Consider the following 20,693-nt stretch of genomic DNA (forward strand, 5'->3'; position numbering starts at 1 on the left):
ACTGAGGGTTTTGAAGGGGCGGGAGGTGGGAGGTTGGGGGAGCCAGGTGTGGGTATTATGGAGGGCACATATGGCATGGAACACTGGATGTGATGCATATGCAATGAATTCTGTTATGCTGAAAAGAAATTAATAAAAAAAAATAAAGTAAACCTCTCTACCTCAAGGAAAAAAAAAAAGGCTCCCAGGAAAAGATTAAGTACAGAAAAAGTTCAGGAAAACATGGTCTAAAGATGAAGAGGAGAATATGCCAGTAAAGACCTTAGAAAATCAGTCAAACAAAATCCTTATAATGTTTTAATGTTGTGTCTCATGGACCTTCTACTTTAAATAGAAGGGCTTCTAAGAATCTAAAGTGTGTTATACTTCAATAGCCTCACTGGGAAATCCAATTAGAAAAAGGCTTATCTCAAAGAGACTTGCAGTGTGGCTTTTATCTATAGGATTAAACTTTAGTAAGATTCCTAGGAGAACCACAAAGATTTTAAAAATAAACATATTTTGTTTTCTTCTAGGATTTTTATGGTTTCAGTTTTCACATTTAGGACTTTTAATCCATTTTAAATTTATTTTTGTGTTTGGTATAAGAAGATGGTCCAGCTTCATGCTTTTGCATGTTCCTGTCCAGTTTTCCCAACACCATTTGTTGAAGAGACTATCTTCTCCCACATTAGATATTCTTTCCTGCTTTGTCAAGGATTAATTGACCATATAGTTGTGAATTCATTTCTCACACTGTTGAGTGTTGAATCACTATATTGTATATCTGAGACAAATATTACACTGTATGTTAGGTAACTGAAATTAAAATAAAAACTTTAAAAAACAGTAATGTAAAATTTAAAAAATTATCAGACTATGGAAGTAGCACCAATTTGAACTGAAAGGAACAGGGACAATAAAATTAAAAATTGAACTCTGAATCCTCAAATTTATATAGGAAGAAGGCTGAGAACATGACCCAATTATAAACATGAGACACATTTTATAGTGAAGGAAGGGTAGAACAAAAAGTTCAGAGGGCAGATCCAGAAACACAGTGAACGATTCCCAAAACTTAAATCCTCATCAAGGCACTATGAACACGTGTTGACATTCTAGATTTTAGGAATGTTATGGGCCCATAACTCTCTGTACCTCTTGTTTTTCCAGTTTTACATGGAAGAGTATAGACTCTCATCCTATCCCTGCCCTGCCATTTTAATGGGTGTGCAGAACAGATAACTGTCTCTTCATTCACTAGTCTTTAGAAATTACATTCAAGGAAGCACATACATGCTTGTCCCTGATTTAGAGGATGAGGTCCATGGAATTCAAGCTGATACTGCAAGGGTTTGAGACTTTATGAGAATTCATGTGTAGGAGAGACTTGAATTATTAAAAACCAAAGTGTGGGTCTGTGGGACTCAGCCTCCATGATGGCAACCAGGAATCATGCCTCTTGATATTCAGGCCCTTGAGTGGTTTCTTCCCACTGAATGGGGCTGAACTGTGTGGCCAATACAATATTGTGAAAGTAATGGTACCTGATTTCTGAAACTAGGTTATAAAAGGTATTGAAGTTTTTGCCTGATCTCTTGGATCTTCTCTTTGTGGGAAGCCAACTGCCATAATGGGAAGATATCCAAGGCATCTGTGGATAGGCACATGTAGAGAGGAAGTGAAGCTACATGGCCCATCCCAAACCGCAGGATCCCACTTTATTATGAGGGCACTGACCTAGGCAAGGAGAATATGACCTCCTCTAAATTTATGATAGTCTCGGGGCACCTGGGTGGCTCAGTGGGTTGAGCCTCTGTCTTCGGCTCAGGTCATGATTTCAGGGTCCTGGGATCGAGCCCCGCGTCGGGCTCTCTGCTCAGCGGGGAGCCTGCTTTCTCCTCTCTCTCTCTGCTGGCCTCTCTGCCTACTTGTGATCTCTGTCTGTCAAATACATAAATAAAATCTTTTAAAAAAAACTTATGATAGTCTCACAAATAAATTCTAAATTTAGCCTTTAGCTTTATTTACTACCTTATGGCAAAAAATATTTTTTTTAATGCTGCCAAGGAGAATTTTGAGTCTCATAATTTGTCTTAGATTGCTGATTACTCAATATGAGCCTACAATTTTCTTTCTTCAATGTCTCAACGGTATTTACAAAGTGGTCAGTCTTGGTAATCATATTTCAATGAGTTGACACTAGTTGCCCCACTGGCTCCAGTTTGATACAGATAATTCTTTGTGGAAAAGGCAGCTATAAACTTAAACTGTCAGTTAATTTTCAATAGCTGGGGGTTGGCTACACTGACTGATTTAATGAAAAGAACCTTGGTGGCAACCAATAGAATCCACTACAAGAATAAAAAATAAAAAAGCCTTTGGCAACATCATACTAGTGGAGAAACTAGAAAAATGTCCCTTTCAGATTGGCAACAAGAAAAGGATGCCTGCTATTGTCACTTTTATTCAGCCTAATAAAGGAGTCATAGTCAGCAAGAAAAGAAAAAGAAATGAAAGGGTGAATAAGGTAGAAACAAGACTATCATTATTCATAGCCTGTCCCATGGTTCATTCTATAGATAGTGTTTTTTCTCTGGATTTCTGCAACAAACTATGCCTTTAATCTTTAAGACCTTTCTCTCCCAATGTCATTTATGCTGTCTTCTAGAGCTTGCCTATCTATGAGTCCCTTGTAGCACATACTGCATACCTTTTGGATAGATTAAGGCTCAAATAAATGAAAATAAAATTGGACTGCTTAATTTTTATCCATATAAGAATATAATTCTTTTTCCCATATTCTGGAAGAAGAATGGCAATTTCCATCGGATAAAGCTTATAAACTGGTTAGAATGAGACAGCCAGAAAAGAAATGTTTGGCAGGATTTAAGCCAAATCAGCAATGGTATAACTGGAAAGGAAAATTGGTTCCAAGAGTTGAAACTGCTTTTAATCCTAGAATGTCTCCCCAGTGTTCTTGGTTATTTCAAGTAGGAGCTGTCCAAATTTGCTTGACTCCCAGTTCATGTTCAAATACTAAGTTTAAGACCAGAGAAGGTTGAATTAATGTCATGATCACTCAGTGTACAAGGCCATGCTTGCTGAGGAATGAAAGACCTCTGCCGCTATAACTTTCAGGGCCAAACATCGTGCAACATTGGGAGGCAGCTCTTGGTGAGACCGGAGCCTGGATGGGCTGATGTCTGGTTCACATTAGCTAAGAATAGTAGATCTCTGAGGCTGCATCTATTTTCTTTGCTTTTTATTTTTGAAACTTTTATAAAAAATTTCAAACACACAAAAAATAAAGGGAATTATAAACACCTATCTCAGATTTAACAATTAAATCATTGGTTTCATCTGTTTTTGGTAAATTTTTAAATGTAAATTAAAGATATCATAACAAGATAATCCTGTTATGCTGAAAATAAATAAATGAAAAAAAAAACCCATAAGATACTCCTAATTCTTTCAGTATCCATCTCTAAAACTACGACACTTTTCTACATAACCACAACAGGATTATCACACCTAACAAAATTAATCATTCCCTAAAATAATTTAATATGATTTAATATTATCTATGTCTCCATTAGTTCATACAATTCCTTTCAAATCTAGTTTCTTCAGACCATGATTCAATCAATGGCAATATGTAGTATTTCTCTAAAGGATATTTTGATACAGAGCATTACCCTCTCTTCTTTTTTATGACATTAGTTTTTTGAAGAGATCAGATCAGTTTTCCCTTAGAACATCTGATTTTTTAAAAGAGTTTATTTATTTATTTGACAGACAGAGATCACAAGTAGGCAGAGAGGCAGTCGGGGTGGGGGGGGAAGCAGGCTCCCCACTGAGCAGAGAGCCCAACGTGGGCCTCAATCCCAGGACCCTGGGAACATGACCTGAGCCAAAGGCAGAGGCTTTAACCCACTGAGCCACCCAGGTGCCCCAGAACATCTGATTTTTAAAGTATATGGTGGATTTTAAAGTATTTGTGGATTGTTTGGTATTTGTTATCACTGTAGGTTTTGGTATTTCTTATAAATTAGAAGTTTAAGTGTAAAGATTTTATTTGACTTACTTTGAGTACATTATTAAGTTGATAAAATGTTTCTTTGTGAGAATATTATAAGACTAATTATTTCTTATTAATTACATCAAAAAGTTGGCTAATTATTAATGTTGCTAATATTGATCACAGTGGAAGATGATCCCACTTACTAGCAAGGAATCTGTGGGCCCTATTTGAGTTTTGTATCAATTCCATTTTATGTCAGCTTTTTATCAAATGGTTTGGCATCCACTAAAAACTTCGCCTGAATCAATTACTTCATTAGGAGTTGCAAAATGATTATCTTCTGTTTGTTGTTCTTTTTTACTTATTTTCTGAGTTAGATTGTTAGTGTCATTAATTTTTAATTTTCTAATGCTTTCTAATATAGTATTTAGTACTACAGAATTGGTAAGAATTAAACAAGTTTTGGTATATACTATTTCATAATCACCCTTCATTTAAACATATTTATATTCTCATGATTTCTCTCCCTTAATTTATTATTTATAAGTAAATTTTAAATACTTAAGTATTTCTTAATCTATTTATTATCAATTTCTACTTTAATTTTTACTTTTTCCCTTTGTTTAGGGAACACACATTTTGTGATCTTGTTACTTTGGTATTTGGAAACACTTGCTTTTAGGCTTTGTTCATGGTCAAATTTTGTGAAAGTTTGGTCCACAACTGAGAGGAGTATCTCCTCCCTGATTTTTTAATGTGTCATCCTATGTATCACTAATAGATTAAAAGGTTAATTCATTGTTGTCTCCATCCACAGTCTGAAAACCTTTTTAAAAAATCTAGTTGCTCAGTCTTTTAGAGAGAATGTTAAATCTCCCACTGTTAAGGAGGATTTGTCAATATCTTTCTTATTGTGACAGACACAGCTCTATATTTTGCTGTATTATATATAAGGTGCCCATGAATTTAGAATTATTCTATCTGGAAAATTATTCCTTTAACTATAAGTAATGATCTGAATTCGTGTGAGTTGTGGTAGTATCTCATATTTAGTTATAGATGCCATAGCTGGCCTGCTGCCTTGGTGAGCAAGGTCCCTAGCCCACCCTAGCCCTGGATGCTCTGGGGCACAGAAAAAAAGCTGTGGGTTTAAAAGAGCAAAAGAATATAAAGGAATTAGACCTAGAATTGTGCCAAACTTTGGAGGAGCTGCTGGAACTCTCTGGGTCAGACAGGCTGGCAGGTGTCCCAGGTTATTTTTCCCCTCTATCTTGGTAGTGCAGGACTCACTACCTAGCAAGTCCTGGTTTCTTAGACCATACCAGCTCCAGCCATTCTACCTATATGGTCCCAACATGGCACACACCGTGACACCCTTGGTTCTACAGCTCCAGCCATTGCACTAAGAACACAGGTCTCTGTCACTTCAAATCCAGACAGCTTCCTAGAGCACCCCTGGTGCAGAGGGCTCAGGAACCAAATACTAACACACACATAAAGGGAGAAATTGACAGTAATGCAATAAGAGTAGGTGACTTTAACACCCACTTACGTCAATGGACAGATCATCCAGGTAAAAAAGTTAATAAGGAAACAATGTCTTTTGAGTGACACTTTAAATCAGATGGCCTTAATGGATATAAACAGAACATTCCATCCAAAAACAATAGAATACACATTCCTTTCAAGTGCATGTGGAACATTCTCCAGGATCTATGTTGGAGACATCACAATTCCGGATTTCAAGATATACTACAAAGTTGTAATAATATAGTACGGTACTGGCACAAAGTAGACACATCAATCAAGAGAACAGAATAGAGAGCCTAGAAATAAACCCACACTGTCAATTAATCTATGACAAAGGCAGCAGGAATATACAATAGGGGAAAAGACAGTCTCTTCAATAAATGGTGTTGGAAAAACTGGATAACTATATGCAAAAAATGAAACTAAACCTTCTTGCACCATATACAAAAATAAACTCAAAACGAGTCAAGGACCTGAATGTGAAAAAAGTCATAAAGCTTCTAAAAGAAAACACGGGTGGTAATGTCTATGACATCAGCTGTAGTAACATTTTTCCAGAGGTGTCTTGTCAGGCAAGGAAACAAAAGCAAAAATGAACTATTGGGACTACACCAAAGAATATCTTTTGATCCACTAGCAAAATGGAAAGGCAACTTACTGAATGGGAGAAAATATTTGAAAATGATAGATTTGGTAAAGGATTAATAACCAAAATCTGTAAAGAACTCATACAACTCAACATTCTAGAAACAAATAACCCAATTAAAATATGGGCAGAAGACCTACTGAAAAGATGTTTTTCCAAAAAAGGCACAGATGGCCAAGAGATACATAAAAAGATGCTCAACATCACTAATCATCAGGGAAATGCAAACCAAAACTATAATGAGACATTACCTTACACCTGTCAGAGTGGCTAGAATCAAAAAGGCAAGAAATAACAAGTGTTGGTGAGAATGTGGGAAAAATGGAAACTTTGTGTACTGTGCTGGGGTTGTAAATTGGTACAGTCATGATCAAAAACAATTTAGATTCCTTAAAAAATTGAAAACAGAATTACCATATGCTCTAGTCATTCCACTACTGGGTATTAACATGAGGAAAACAAATACACTAAATAGAAAAGGTATATGCACCTTTTTGTGAATTGTAGCATTTTTGACAATAGTCAAGATACAGAAGCAACCCAAGTATCCATCCACAGATGAAAGGATAAAGAAGAAATGCTATACGCAATGGAATATTACTCAGCCATAAAAAGGTTAAGATCTTGCTACTTGCAATAACATGGGTAGATCTAGAAGATATTATGCTAAGTGAGCTAAGTCAGGCAGAGAAAGACAAATATTATATGATTTCACTTATATGTAGAACCTAAAAAACCCAAAATAAACAAAAAGTGGAAACAGACTCATAAATACTGAGAACAATTTGAACGTTGCCAGAGGTGAAGGAGGAAAAGGGATGGGTAAAATGGGTAAAGAGGATGGGAAATACAGGATTCCAGTTATGTAATGAAAAAGTGATGTGGAAAAAAGATACAGCATAGGGAATATAGTCAATGATATTGTTAATTGTGTTGTATGGCAATAGAAGGTAAGTTACACTTGTGGTGAGATTAGCATAATTTATAGACTTGTTGAATCACTATGCTGTACACCTGAAACTAATGTAACATTATGTGTCAACCCTACATCAATAATATAATATAATATAATATAATATAATATAATATAATATAACAATAAATGAATAATGTGAGAGTTGTTTTCTCCCATTTCTTGATAATAACATTCCACCATTGTCTGCCATCTACCATTTCTTTTGGGAAGTCTGTAGTTTATGTAATTGTCATTTCTTTTAGGAAGCCTGACTTGTCTCTCTGTTTGCACATGAGAGCACTTCTTTACCTTTGGTTTTCTGTGTTTCATTGTATTACGTAGGTATGTTTCTTTTGTATTTATCTACCTTGGTGTTTGTTGTACATTTTCAAATTAGAAAAAATAATTTTTTAAAAAAATTATTGTATTTTAAAAAATTATTTTTATTAATATTTCATGTATTATTTGAAGGGGTACAGGTCTGTGAATCATCAGGATTACACATTTTATAGCACTCACCATAACACACACCCTCCCTGATGTCCATAAGGGATTTATGTTTTTCATCAGCTTAGGAAATTTGTCAACCACTTAATTTTTAATATTTTCTCTCAGTCATTCCACTTACTGTCTATCTCTGGAAATCCAAAGAAGCACGCATTAGGTTTAATCATTTCATATTCTATGTCTCAACTTCTCTTTCATGGTATTGTCTCTGAAGCATTGTATATGTCTTTGCAGCATTGTATATGGGAAATACAGTCTTATATTTATTAATTCTCTACTTAGCTTTGTTTTACCTGCTTTTAACAAACTTACTGAATTTTAAATATCAATGATTGATTTTAATTTGTACCAACAAAAATATTTGGATTTTTTTTAAAATTTACTCACTTATGATGAAATGTTTCCTTGTTGGCTCTATGATTCTGTATTATAAGCATATTTTCTGTGAAGCTTTATTTGTGAGAATCTGGTGTGGCTTTACAATGTAGATTATTTGTCCTTTAAAGAGATTTTCAATTTGATTCATCCAGATGTTACAGTGATATTGTACAGTAATGCAGCCATAGACCACTTTATCTTGCTTTCTCAGCTGAAACATTCTTGGACCATATAGATAACGGAAATAAGAACATCATGTCAGAGGAAAACTCCAATATCACAAATTCTCAAGCCCAACTTTTATTGATCTGTCTAGATTTTGTGTGAACACAACCTTACTTTCTTGTTATTTTCCTGAGTTGGTGAGTATATTTTTTTCTATTCTGCACATTTGCTAAAAATATAACTATTTGAAAGTTTCAGTTTCATCTAACAACATCAAAGAAGTTCAACTTATTGTCTTTTGATTTGACATCTTAAAGCCCAAGAACTTGGAAAGCAATTTCCCCTCCATCCCCCGCCCAAACACAGATACACATTCTTTCAGGGCATCTGGGAGATATTTAGCTCACTGGCTTATGGCTCTTCTCTTGGGATTCTTCCTTAGGTTTGGTCTGTGGGATGTCTCTTGCTTTCTTGCAAGTGTTAGTAAGCACCGGAGAGTATATTTTCCATAGCATAAAGTTTATTTTTACATGTGCTTACTGGATGTTATCCAATCCATTTCTGGAAAATGAAGTCTAGATTCCCCAAAATGTATTATGCAGATCCCTAATATTCAATCCAATGTGACTATGTGTTGTGTGAAAAAATAATTCTTACAATATTTTTCTTCTAACGTTTACTTTTAAATATATGGAAGGAAACTAACATTAATTATATATTTTCTTATGTTCAAGCAATAATTGGCACTTAAAGAAAGACTGCGCCATTCCACAGAATGCCAGAACGTCAAAGAAGCAATTGATGTAAACAAATCTATTACCATCTAAATGTATTACTGATATATCTCATCTAATCATTGATTAATGAACTATGTTCTGTATCTTGATTTATAATTCCTATAAATATTTGATACTGTGTTGTTTGTAATTTTGGAATTTCAATTTTGGAATTTCAATTCTGCCATTCCATCAATAGGTGGTGGCATTGTATTATGGTCTGAATACTGCAAAAGGGGAAAAAACATTTTGGAATAGTTGCACCTATCAGCCCGATCTCACCTTCTCTAGATGATTCTGTCATTGCTTTTACACCTTAAGAAAATTTGATTTTACATTTTCTTTTTAAAGATTTATTTATTTGTGTGTGTATGTGAGAGAGAGAAAGAGAGAGAATGAGCAGGGAGAGAGATAGAGCAACAGGGAGACAAGGAGATTTTCCACTCAACCAACTCGAGGCTCTATCCCAGGACACTGAGATCATGACTAGAGCTGAAATCAAGAGTCAGCTGCTTAACCAACCAAGACACCCAGGCACCCCATGATTTTAGGCTTTCTTTAAAAAAAAAATTGTTATAGGGGCGCCTGGGTGGCTCAGTGGGTTAAGCCTCTGCCTTCGGCCCAGGTCATGGTCTCAGGGTCCTGGGATCAAGCCCCGCATCGGGCTCTCTGCTCAGCAGGGAGCCTGCTTCCCTTCCTCTCTCTCTCTGCCTGCCTCTCTGCCTCCTTGTGATCTCTGTCTGTCAAATAAATAAAAATAAAATCTTTAAAAAATTGTTATATTATTAAAATCATGTGGAATAAAATTGGCTGGATTCTTCTAATGTATATTATACTTATAGAAATTGTAGGAGCACTTGTATGCTATTTTGCTTAGAAAGCAATTCATAACTAAAAATAATATTTGTTTTTTTTTTAAAGATTTTATTTATTTATTTGACAGAGAGAGAGAGAGAGATCACAGGTAGGCAGAGAGGCAGGCAGAGAGAGAGAGGAGGAAGCAGGCTCCCTGCCGATTACAGAGCCAGATGCGGGGCTTGATCCCAGGACCTGAGCTGAAGGCAGAGGCTTTAACCCACTGAGCCACTCAGGTGCCCCCAAAAATAATATTTGTGACAGGTAGCTATGTATTCTGATATCTATCTATAATATATGATTTAATATTTTAGATCATCACAAATTCTCATTTTAATTTTATAAATTTCAAAATACTCCTTTGTATTTGTAAAAACACTGTATTTTTTTTAATACTGAGAAAATCAAGACAATACCCATTTGTGATTTTTTCCTTTATGGATGCTATTAAATATTACATTGGTTAAGCTATGTCAAGAGCTCTCTTTGTACCCAAGTGTTCCCAGAAATAACACCACTGTGGGGATCCTATCATGTTGCAGAAAGTCATGCAGGGTCAGTTTGGAATAGGAAACACTGTATACACTGGTATAAAGACGACAAATAGTGGAAAATACTGGGCTCCATCCCTTTCCTAGTTCTGCCTTTGATTCACTGTGTAAGCTGGCAAAAATATTCCCTCAAGGGTGGTTGTCAAAGTCACAGCATGATCACAGAAGGTGGTAATAAAAAGTGGGAACTCATTGACAGAGATTACTTTGAGGCTTCTTGTGATTCTCCTCAGTGATTTCAGAACAGGTAGCTCTTCTAAGCTAATTAGTCCTGTGTTGTTGATATGGATGATCTGAGAAAAAGTAAATGAAAGTGATACAGTTCTTTAGCAGTACTAAAAATGGAGGCAACAAAATATCAACAAATGAGACAAACATATTTAAAATCATTTGTATCAGCTAGATGAGTAGGTCAGCAGATGGAAATTTCAGTTCAAAGTAGATAAAATATAATCCATTTAGGAGCAGAGACCCAAGTTAGGGGCTATATGTTAAGTGATACAATTATCAAACAGTAAACACATTTTGTTTCATTTTATGAATAACTAAGAGGTATTCTTAAAACTATGTTCCTTTAGTGAGAAGTTTAATATGTAATTATTTTTAAACATATTTCTATGGTTTAAAGACATATGTTCAAATTTATTCTCATTGATTCTTATTATACCACTCTAACAACCCATTTCTTTTTGCAATTCACAATTAAGATAAATCTACAGAAGTTACACCGAAATTAACTCTTGTAGCCTAGACTAAGCCAGATCACTCTAATTTATGTTTTCATTACAAAATGGGGATTGAAAGGATTAAATTTTAACTATAGTTACTCTATTGTATAGTAAGTGAGGAAGCTAAGAGAACAAAGGTAGTATATAGAATAGTACAAATGTTATTTCTATTAAATTGTGTTAACAGATGATATGTATCCTATCTTCTTCATTAATTATCCTACCATGTTGTGATTCTGTTTTCATTAGGGTTTAAATTCTGAAGGCAAATCTCTGATTTTCAGATGTGGTTCTTCTTTGAGCTGGAGTAGTTAAGAGGGGGAGTATCATTTCTCCTGGCACAAAACAGAATAAAGGTATATTCCAGACTTATTTTATTAATATTCAATTCCTATCTGCCATTATGCTCTTTCAAAGTTTGTTTGCATTTACTTACCCATTCCATGAGAGATCATAAGATTTTACATTTTCTGTTTTTTCTTATGCCAGGGAAGTAAATAATGATTTTTAAAATCAGGTTGGACTTTTTATTCCTTGATAGTAGAAAGCATGCTTTTACTCTTTGAAAAAGTTGTTGCTTATCATTTTTTCACAGAAATTTTATGCACAGTAGTTATATATATTGATATTGTATATTACATAGAAACATATAACAAATGAAGTTTGTATAACTTAAGAAACTGGGGAAAATAGGGGATTTAATTTTTTGTTATTATTGAAGGTCATAGAGAACAGGTGAAGTTACAAGGAAGACAAGATGCTTTCAGTGGAAAATACTGTAGGAGGTCAACTTAAGATATTGTTTGCATCATCAATAGTATAAAAAAGGAATTCCCTTTATTTATTAAAAAACTGATGAAGATAGAAAATATGAGATAAAATGTTATAGAAAAGGAGGAAAGTGAGGATGGATGATACCAAATGGATTCACATTGGGAGAGGATTGTAAAGAAACTAAAAACATAGTAGCAAAATAGAGGGAAGAAGGAAGATCTGTCATAGAGGTGATAAAGAACGTAATTAGTGGTGTAGAAAATCAGTTAAGCACTGAAGTAGACAAACTGGAATAAGTCTTCCAGCATGCACACAAAAGATCAGAGCAATATGTAAAGTGATTGTAGATAAAGTAGAAAGGATGGAGAATCAAAATAAAGATAATTGGCTAGAATAAGCTGTTTGAGGGAAAGGCAATTGCTTCTGCTTTGTTCATGTATAGGAGAGTGCCTGGGTCATGGTAGGTATTCATTATGTATTTACTGAAAAAATAATTGCTTGCTGCTTCAGTTAGTATGCTTTAATCTGCAACATAGAAAACACAAGTCAATTTGACTTAAATCATTAATGAAAATGGTTCACATAACCAGAAGTTCAGAAGTAGAATAAAAGTCAAGATTGGTTGATTCAGTAGTTCAAGAATGTCCTCAGGAACTACATCCTCACTAATGCTCTTCTCCGGTATACAAAGTATATGCTTCTTTTTAAGGCTTGTTTTTCTTGGAGTTTAAGGATGATGGCTATTTCCTCATTGGTATCTAGTGGAATAAAGAGAACATCTCTTCTTTAACCTTTGAAGAAGTGTTCTTCCTTAATTTGGCTAATAGTTTAGAAATCCATCTCTGTTGCCAGGGGATTGGTATGCGGTGGTTGGTTTAAGCTTGAAGTTATTAACCACTCTGCAAGAAGAGCTTTATGATTGCAATGATTGGTTTATATTAATCAGAAATCTTCCTGGAGCTCAAGCAATTTACTCAACCATATTGTTGATATATAGTGGCAGAAAGGTGGAATTGGATTTTGAGGAGTTAACCACAATGTTCTCTACAAAATTCATAAAGAAGACATTTGAGACAAATAGTAGAGCTAATAAAACTTAGGAATTCTTTTGCTTAAGAAAGATTCATGTGTACATATTAGAAAGGCAAAGACAGTTACTTAGTCTTCTTGATTTTTGCACTGTATTAGTCTATTAGGGTTGCCATAGGAAAGACTGGCTTAAACAAGAGACATTTATTTTCTCACATTTCTGGAGGCTGCAAGTCCAAGATCGAGGCTGCAAGTCCAATATCAAGGCTGCAAGTCCAAGTCCAACTCCAGATTTCTGGAGGCTGCAAGTCAAGGTCAATGTCAGTTTTTGATAAGACTTCTTTCTCTTCTAAGCTTGTGGACATCTTCTTATTGTGTCCTCATATGGCTTTTCCTTTCTGCATGGAGAACAAGAGATCTTGTTTTCTCTTTCTCTCTCTGTCTCACTCCTTACTTATCTCCCTTTCTCTCTTTCTCTTCTTATAAACCCAATCAGATTAGTATCCTGCTCTTGTGACCTCATTAAACCTCAGTTATGTCCTTAAAGTCCTTTCAGTCACACCAGAGGGCTTCAATCCAAAATTCATATGAATTGTGGGGGACATGTCTCAGTTCATAACAATGGCTTTGACACTTTCAGAAATATGGGACACTTATTTTGTGGAATATCAGTCAATTTGCATCTCTTTAATCAATTTGCATCTATTTAATATTGCCCATGATGAGACTCAAGTTATACATCTTTGATAGTGATGCTTTGTTCTCTTCATGGGATCCTGTCAAATGGCATGTAATTTCAATTTGTCCCATTACTAGGGATGTTCACTTTGGTCATTGAACGGATCAAAATAGTGACATCCAGGTCTACCATAAAATTACTTTTTCCTCTTTTGTCATTAATAAGTATTTTATAATGGGATACTTTGAAACTATGTGTTTCATATGTCATCATATACAAAAGTAACTATTTTTCTGGTATATTTGCTGTCATTTAAAGCATCACTGAATATGTTGTTATCATTATTTATTCTGATGCCCCAAATGTCTCCAGTTTGGCCAGGGGATGCCTCTTCCTGAAGGCTTTTACATAACCTGGTTGGAGAATTTATGGGTTTGCTTAAGGAAAGAAGGGGATTATTCATTAAAGCAGCTGCAGAACTTAGATAGCGTAAGCTGAACTGGCTGTATCTATTTTTACTAAAACAAATTCCTATCTCTTCCAGGGTTGAAAAGGTTCATTGTGGTCATCTTGCCAGTGAATGGCTGGGAAATGGTGCCATATTAGTGAGTCAGATTTAGTTTTTTGCTGGTGTGTGGTACATTTGGTAAGTGGAGTCCATGTTTATTCCACAAAAAGTCCTCAATCCCTGACATTATGGCCATGTGTCCATTGTATCAGTAGTGGAAAAACTGATGTCAGAGATGGCTAGTGTCACTGGTTGAGTCATACTTCATCCATAGTTAATGCTTTCTGATGGACGGAAACATGAAAGTCTTCATACCTCCTGCCATTTCGATATGCCCATCTTCATGCCTCTATGCCAGGCCTTCTTATATTTAATCTTCTAATCTTTCTTCCTCTGACCAAGCCATTTTCACTTTCCAAGAGCCTATATATATTTTAACGTTAAGCAATGTCTCTTTTGCCATAAAATAACTGACAATGTATACTGTAAAAGCTCTGGCCACAAGGATATTTTCTTCCCTCTTGTTTTTCTTTCCTTCTTTTTTTTTTTTTTTAAGATTTTGTTTTTACTTATTGAGAGAAGGAGAGAGAGTAGGATAGAGAGCACAAGTGGGGTGAGGGGCAGAGGGAGAAGCAGACTCCCTGCTGAGCAGGGAGCCTGATGCAGGGTTTGATTCTGGGACTCTGGGACTCTGGGACCATGACACAAGCTGAAGGCAGATGTTTAACTGACTGGGCCACCCAGGCACCCCTCTCCTGTTTTTTAAGGCTGTACTTGAGTGGATTTATACTGCCATCCATTTTCAGTTTGTACCCACATTCCAAGAAGACCAATCTGTGAATCAAGCTTGAACTTTTTCCTCCCCTGTCACCAGGACATAAGGAATCCCTCAGTGGGACTTAGACACAGGTACTAGTACAACTGTGGTGATGATGGGAGGTCTGGGTTATCTGCTCATGGAGCTGATTTGTGCTCTCTGGTGCTGCTCTGCTTTGATCCCAGGCATACTGCTGCTACCTGTGATGGATTATCTTTGGGCCTCCCAACTCTAAGACTCAATGTTGGGTTTAACAGAAACCTCCTCAAGATGGGCAGTTGTAGCCATGTGATCATTTGTTGTCTCATCAGTTGGACCCTGTCTTTACTAGGTCCCAAGAGCATATCTGAAGGTGGAATGACCTTTCTACAGAACTCTAAGGCTCTGTGTTGTGATTCTCTTGTGGGGCTTGCCAAAAACATCACATGGCAACTTTCCCCAATATCGGTCCTTTTAATATCACAGAGTCTAACTCATAGTCCAGACCAAAGAATAGGGCTGTTTACACCATAGTCTGGATGCGCTGTAAAGTCCTTTCCTGCTCCAGGTTTTTGCCACCCAGTGTATGGGTTGGAGCATATACTGGTATATGCTGTTTCTAGGATCCAAAGATATCAGGCTTTGTACTTCCTTCTTCTTGGTGAAAGTTACAAGGTGTCATAAGTTTTCCTTTATCATAGATAGGATATTCTGGTTGGCCCCTGACTGAACTCCTACTAAACATCTTACTGATGTGGTAGGGCCCTGAGTATTAGAGGGGTTATCTCTCACCTCTGGAGTATATGTTTCTTACAAAGGTATCCAGCATGCCAGCCACCTGGTGTTTTGCACGATAATATTCAATATATATATATATATATTTTTTTTAACGATAAACTAAAAATTTTTAATTCAAATATTGTTACAAATGCATCATGAATATTATCATGTTATCATAGTTTAAAAAGAAAGGCAGCAATTAATCATGAAGCAGTGTTTCTGGAACTTTCCTGAGCGTTCCTAATCTCTATGTGTAAGTATGCAAAATAGTTCTGCCATTCTGTCAATTGCTGAATACCATTTGTTAAATTACTACTCCTCAATGTGATATTTTGAAGCATGTCCTCATATTTTTCAGACAATATTTTAACATAAGGTGGGATACTTAGAGTCCTTGGGAAAATTAATAGTATATACTGTTGTCCATTTCATGGGAATGTAAACAGATTCTGATCTTCCATAGCAATGGAAAAATTCACTGACCAAATCAACAGTTGCATGTAACTGAGGCTGTAGTAATCTTCTCTAGCAATGATAACCATATATAGCAACATAGCCATAATTAAATCTAGCACTTGGTTAAGTCTGTGGTAGTCTTCTGTCATTCTCTAGGATCTATCTAATTTTTACAGGGGACAGACTGGTGAATTAGGTAATGGGGTCCATCACTCCTCATTCTGAATCTTTAAGAGTGGCACTCATTTCTGCACCTGACACATGTTCAATATGACATTTAAAAAAATCTTATTACCTTTACTTGAATGGGGGGCAAATTCAGAGATTTCTAGTTGGGCTTTTCCACTGATCGATCTTACACTATAGGCCAAGAATCCAATGTGCGGTTTGTGCTAATCTCTAAGTAATGCCAATTCCAATTTTGCTATTAGGATCTAGGGAAGTGACCATCAGGTTTGTACATGGACCCTATGAACACACTGAGGGTAATACCCTGTCTAGAACTTTTATATTGTCTTTTCCCCATATGCCCCTGAAATACTAGGGGTCCTAACATTTTGGGTCACTGAGTATCACTGTTAACTTGGACTCTGTGTTTTAAAGAGTTCTAGAAATGTCTGGATATTTCCCTTTCCCCAGGTCACAGTTATAGGAGTAAATACTTGTGGGTTCTGTTGGGGAAGCACTAAGGAAAATCATGACTGTGTACACTTGCCTTATTATTACAAGATCCCTTTTCCTAGAGACCCAGTCTTCTTTTAAGGCAATGAGTTCCATATTTAAAACCTGACTGATGTCTGGAAGCTGGTGTACAGATCATCACTTTAAAAAAATTGTGGCAACTGCCTTCAATATCAATTCTTTCTTTCTTTTGATGGGACAAATTGAGTAGTAACTTTGTTGGCTATCCATCCATTTTGCCCCTGAGGGACCATGTTCTATTAAACCATCTCCACAACTCCCTATGTATCAGGTCCATCTAAATGCCCTTCTAAACTCGTTACCCATTATAATTGCACCCACCTGGTTTCCTATGATTATGTACTTTCACCTGGACTCTAACATATAGGGGCTTCGATCAACTCCATGGTCACCAGAGAGACTCTTTAAAGGACTCTCCTGCTGTCAGTCCCAGACTACATAGGAGATGTACTACTGAAGTTTTTAATGATATTGGTGATCTCTCACCAGTGTATTTCTTATGGACTTGAAATAATGTCTCTTTTGGATATCCAACAGAATGTAATAATTTGATAGGTTTTCTGGCCTTACATGATATATTCACTCTAGCATGAACACTTCTTTGAGCCTTTGCAATCCCCTTTTCTACCATATTCTATGGCAATTCTGGTATTTTAAATCCTTTAGTGTGGTCCATTGCTTTTGTCTGTGCTTCTGGTATCATCTTCTGGGGTCCTTGCCAGGATATTTAATCCTGAATCTTTAGAATATGCATTCACCTTTATGCACCAGCCCATTTCATCACAATTCCCTTAGAAGATATTCCCATGAGCATATTCCTGATTCTTTCTAGTATATGTAAACTAACTTGTAGGTCTTTTGAGGTATAGGTTTTTTGTTTTTTTTTTTTTTATTATCAGGTCCAGCATGTTCCTGACTGGGTTATATTGTGACATAATCCTAGTTACAGACCTAGACACCAAGAGAGGAGATGGGGCAGATCTTGGGTAGGATGCACGTTGCTCGGCTCCTAAGAAGGCTTTTGCATTCTCTTTAAAAGGATGCTAGCTTTTAATAGGGGTGGAGCCCTTGTGCAGGTTCAGAATGTTCAGGGGAATCTTGGAATTCAAGATTTTGATACCATTAAGCCAGATGTGCCCTTCTCATGTGTCAGGATCATTCCTTCCCAATCAAACTCCAACCCTGACCTGTCTCAGTTTCAACTTCAACTTTCTTTAGAGTTTCAATGTAACTGTACACTGAAAATTTATTCCTGGGCATGATCCTAAGCTTTCACTGCCCTCCCAATACTTGATAAACTACAAAGAAAACCATCTGGATTTCAGATTTAGCTTTCAATTGGCCACTAATCACTCTGAGCTTTTTCTTATCTTTTTTCCAGCATTAATTATGGTTTAACCAGACTCACCCATTTTCATTATCTTTGTAGTTACTACTTTCAGCTTATCTCTCAGATGCTTGATTCACCACAGCAGCTAGTGCATTCTCTTCCACTGAAATACCATCACAGTTCATCACCAGTGAAAATCTGAATGACCGGACTGTTACTTTTTTCATGGAACTACCTATGCCCTGCCTACTAACAGTGATATCGTCCTCATTGCTGGAAAGTGGCAAGTCACCCAGCTCCAAAACCCCATCTTATCTCCTGCTTTCACAGACTATTCCTAGTACCAATTGTGGCAAGTTGGCTTCTCCAGGCAGCAATCTGTGAGATAGAGTTTAGGGTTCCAGATGTCAATTGGAGGTGTACGTGGAATAATCACCTATGGAAGGGAGGGCATCGAAGCAGGATCGGGCAGAGGGAGATCCAGCAGACCCAACACCAATCTTGGTTGACCACACGAGAGCTCTGGAGCCAAAATGGCCCTACAGAATTGCCTTAAGTTGAGGAGAAGTGCTAGCACTTTTTATAAAAAAGATTTTGTTTCTTTGACAGAGAGCGAGAGAGAGAGAACAAGCAGGGGAATGGCAGGCAGGGGAAGAAGGAGAAGCCGGCTTCCCACTGAGCAGGGAGAGTGGTGTAGGGCTCAACCCAGGACTCTGGGATCATGACCTGCGCAGAAGGCAGATGCTTAACTGACTGAGTCACCCAAGTGCCCCAAAGTGCTAGCATTTTCTACTCCTGCTTCGAGAAGTCATTGGGTGTACACCACTTTGAGAAGGGCATGACCTTAGTTGAGGGTGTCTCTGCAGCTCAGGTGAAAACTGCAAATGCAGGAAACTAAAACTATCTGTCATTGCCATTGGCACGAACATGTGTGATATCAAGTCCTTCACTGAAGAGGGATCTGAGTGGTGCAGATACATAATATATGTATTACATATTACATATGCATTACATATTACATTCATAATATATGTATTCAAAAGAAATAAAGAATAAAGACTGAGTCACGAAGAAAAAGAAAATCTGAACAGACCAATTATTAGTAAGGAGATTAAATCCATAATAAAAATCCTCCCAACAAAAGTCTAAGACCAGACATACTCACGGGTGAATTCTACCAAACATTTAAAAAAGAATTAATACCAGTCTTTCTCAAATGGTTCCAAAAAATTGAAGCAGATAGAACACTTCCAAACTCATTTTATGAGGCCAGTATTCCCCTGATACCAAAACCAGATAAGGACATTACAAGAAAAGAAAATTACCTGTCAATATTCTAGATGATTATAAATACAAAATTCTTCAACAAAATATTAGTAAACCAAATTTAACAATACACTGAAAATCATACACTATGATCAAGTGAGTTTTTTTGTTTGTTTGCTTATCTATCCTCTACTTATTATCTGTCTATCATCTAGCTATCTAATCATCTATCTAGTTATTGCAGAGTCTTTCCTCATGGGAACCAGATCTCTTTCTCAGTTACTGAGTTCAGAGTCAGGCTCATGATTTTCCACTGGGGCACAAACCTCATCCTCCACTCATCCATCTATCCATCTTCCTTCCTTCCTTCCTTCCTTCCTTCCTTCCTTCCTTCCTTCCTTCCTTCCTCCTTTCCTTTCCCTTCCCTTCCGTTCCCTTCCTTCCGTGAATTCATTCATTAGTCCTAAAAGCCTTTGGTGGAGTCTTCAGGATTCTCTTTTTTGACCAAAGTAGAGTTGATAATATTAGATTACTTTAGGTGTAAGACATAGTGATTCCACAGTTCTGTATATTTTGCAATGCTCACTGTGTTTAATTACCATCTATCACCACATTAAGTTATTACAATATTATTCATAGTATTCCCTAATTTCCCTATGAAAGTACTTTTCATCCCCATGACTTGTTTATGTTATAACTGTAGGTTTGTACCCCATAATCCCCTTCATCTGTTTTGCCCAGCCCTCCTCCTATTGCCATCCCTCTGGTAATCACCAGTGTGAGTCTGTTTCTGTTTTGTTGTTGTTGTTGTTGTTTGCTCCTTTGTTTTGTTTTATAGATTCTGCATAAAAGTAAAATCATATGGTATTTATCGTTCTCTGGCTTATTTCGCTTAGCCATGTTTTTGCAAATGGCAAGATTTCATTTGTTTTTATGGCTGAGTGATATTCCAAGGATTTTCTATGTAAAAATATCATGTCATCTACAAAGAGAGATGATTTTACTTCTTCCTTTCTGATTTGGATAGCTTTTTATTTCTTCTTCTTGGTTTGGCAAAAATTCTGCAACTCCACAGCAAATGTAGAGATAGTGATTCTCCTAGTCTTTTATTAAAGAGAAATATGACCTTTTATTTTGACAAATGTAGACTGAGGAAAGGGAAATTCCCAGATCATTTATAAACTGATGGATATAAGGTCCACGTTGATGCTGATAATGAGTGACCCCACATAATGACATCCTGGTCCCACACTCTTCATTTGGGTGCACGTGTATGGGG

At 36.4% G+C, this 20,693-nt stretch overlaps 1 long non-coding RNA gene across 1 annotated transcript; it reads left to right on the forward strand.

Annotated features, from left to right (window-relative positions):
- Positions 1–702: 702 nt before the first annotated feature.
- On the forward strand, positions 703–20,158 carry LOC116592520. The gene is made up of 3 exons (XR_004286499.1): positions 703–714; positions 17,884–17,894; positions 20,078–20,158. It is a non-coding gene; the product is annotated as an uncharacterized LOC116592520 (long non-coding RNA).
- Positions 20,159–20,693: the final 535 nt, after the last annotated feature.

The sequence above is a fragment of the Mustela erminea genome, chromosome 6 (assembly GCF_009829155.1).
Source record: "Mustela erminea isolate mMusErm1 chromosome 6, mMusErm1.Pri, whole genome shotgun sequence".
NCBI lineage: Eukaryota > Metazoa > Chordata > Mammalia > Carnivora > Mustelidae > Mustela > Mustela erminea.